The sequence below is a fragment of the Hipposideros armiger genome, unplaced genomic scaffold, assembly GCF_001890085.2.
Source record: "Hipposideros armiger isolate ML-2016 unplaced genomic scaffold, ASM189008v1 scaffold_651, whole genome shotgun sequence".
In the NCBI taxonomy this organism is placed as follows: domain Eukaryota; kingdom Metazoa; phylum Chordata; class Mammalia; order Chiroptera; family Hipposideridae; genus Hipposideros; species Hipposideros armiger.
The window spans coordinates 609,772-611,884 of NW_017732001.1; the positions used below are offsets into that span (position 1 = coordinate 609,772).

Genomic DNA, 2,113 nt, shown 5'->3' on the forward strand with positions numbered 1-2,113 from the left:
CCCCTGCTCACCAACTGGAGACACTCTCTGGCCCATGACACCCCAGTGAACTTCGCTGCCATCACTGGGCATGGCCACATCTTCTTCATTCAGTTCTGATTCCCAACCTTGGTGGGGTGGAGGAGAGTCTTCCAAATGTGTTCCTTCCTTGGCTACTAATAAATACATTTTTTATAAGCCTATATTAGTTTTCTATTGCTGTTGTAACAAATTACCACAAATGTATTATCTCACAGTTCCAAAAATTAGCCTCAAGAGGCTAAAATTAAGATGTCAGCAGGGCTGTGTTCCTTTGTGGGAGCTCCAGGGGAAAATCAATTTTCTTTTCTTTTCCAGCCTCCAGTGGCTGCCCACGTTTTTTTGGGTCCCCTTCCATCTCCAAATCCAGCATTGTCATGCTGAGTCCCTCCCGTGCTGCCAGCTCTCTGGTTCTCTCTTGTCTGCCTCTTTCTTCCATTTATAAGGACTGTCGTGATTACACTGGGCCCACCTGGGTCATGCAAGATAATCTCATCTCCAAGTGAACTGATGAGCAACCTTCACTCCATCTGCAGCCTTAATTCTCCTTTGCCAGGTAACCTAACATACCGCGTTCTCTGGAGATGAGGACACTGACATCTTTGGAGGCCCATTATTCTGCTGTCACAAAGTGTCTCGGTTTCCTTTAGCTCACTTCACTTTTTTGTGTTTGTCATTTCACCTTAGCGATTTCCCCGGGGCTTTAGTCTTCAGCTGATTTCAAATCCTGGCTATGCTTATGGGTCCACGGAACATCGCTTTTACAGAAAAATTGATACGGGATTAAATATTTAAGCAGACCACGCTGTCATTTTTCTAGAAATTAAGCATCTATTAGGATGGAAATGCCAACTAGAGTCATCTTTTTTTTTTACATGAAAAATTTCCATGATGTATTTTTAAATGGGAAAAACAGGTTGCAGGGCAGTTAAAAACATAACCGAGGAAAGTAATATCATGACTTACTTTTAGCTCTGTAATATGTACGAAATGCCCAGCTCCAGCTGAACCTGAATATGGACCTTTTTGTCATTGTAAAGCAAATATTATTCCATTACAGTTATGCAGGGAAGCTGTCCAAACAAGCTGAAATAGCTCAGTTGGGAGAGCGTTAGACTGAAGATCTAAAGGTCCCTGGTTCAATCCCGGGTTTCAGCAGTGGTTTTGTATATTTATTCTAAATGTCATTTCCTGGCAGTCCTAACCACAATAGTTAAGGGATATAGGGCAGTCCCCCTTATCTTCCAGGGGAACGTTCCAAGTGGATATTTGAAACCTCAGAGAGTACCAAACCATATATATATATATATATATATATATATATATATATATATATGTATGTATATGTACATGTATGTGTGTGTATATATATATGTACATGTATGTGTGTGTGTGTATATATATATGTATATGTTTTTACCTATGATAAAGTTTAATTTATACATTAGGCATAGTAAGAGATCAACAATACCTAATAATAAAATAGAACAATTATAACTATACTGTAATGAAAATTACATGAATATGGTATCTCTTTCTCTGTCAAAATATCTTATTGTCCCTACTCACCTTTCCATCAAGGAAGCACTTTATGGTTTCTCTTTGGCATATCCAAATTGCCAGCATCACTACCCTTGAGCTTTTGGGGCCATTATTAAGTAAAGTAAGGGTTACTTGAACACAAGCCCCGTGATACTTTGGCAGTTACTCTGATAACTTGGGGAGCTGCTAAGTGCCTAACGGGCAGGTGGTGTGTACAGCATGGAGATTCTGGTCAAAGGTGTGAGTCACGTCTGGGTGGGTGAAGCAGGACGCTGAGAGATTTCATCACACTAACAGAACAGCATACAATTTAAAACGTAAGAATTGTTTATTTCTGGAAATTTCCATTTAACGTATTTGGTCAGAGTTTGACTATGGGTAAACTAAAGCCTCAGAAAGCAAAGCATCGGACATGGGTGAACTAGTGTATTTGGTTCTCATGCTTTGGGCGGATCAATGGCTTTTCAGAGAGGGGGGGGTGTGTCAGGTGTCCTGGTGGACCTTTTTATAGAAAACCCCTAGCACCTGAGTACTTCCTAACTGTAGTAATAAT

At 40.3% G+C, this 2,113-nt stretch overlaps 1 non-coding gene across 1 annotated transcript; it reads left to right on the forward strand.

The window, feature by feature from the left end:
- The first annotated feature begins 1,103 nt into the window (after positions 1-1,103).
- On the forward strand, positions 1,104-1,176 carry TRNAF-GAA (transfer RNA phenylalanine (anticodon GAA)). The gene has a single exon. It is a non-coding gene; the product is annotated as a tRNA-Phe (tRNA).
- The last annotated feature ends 937 nt before the right edge of the window (positions 1,177-2,113 follow it).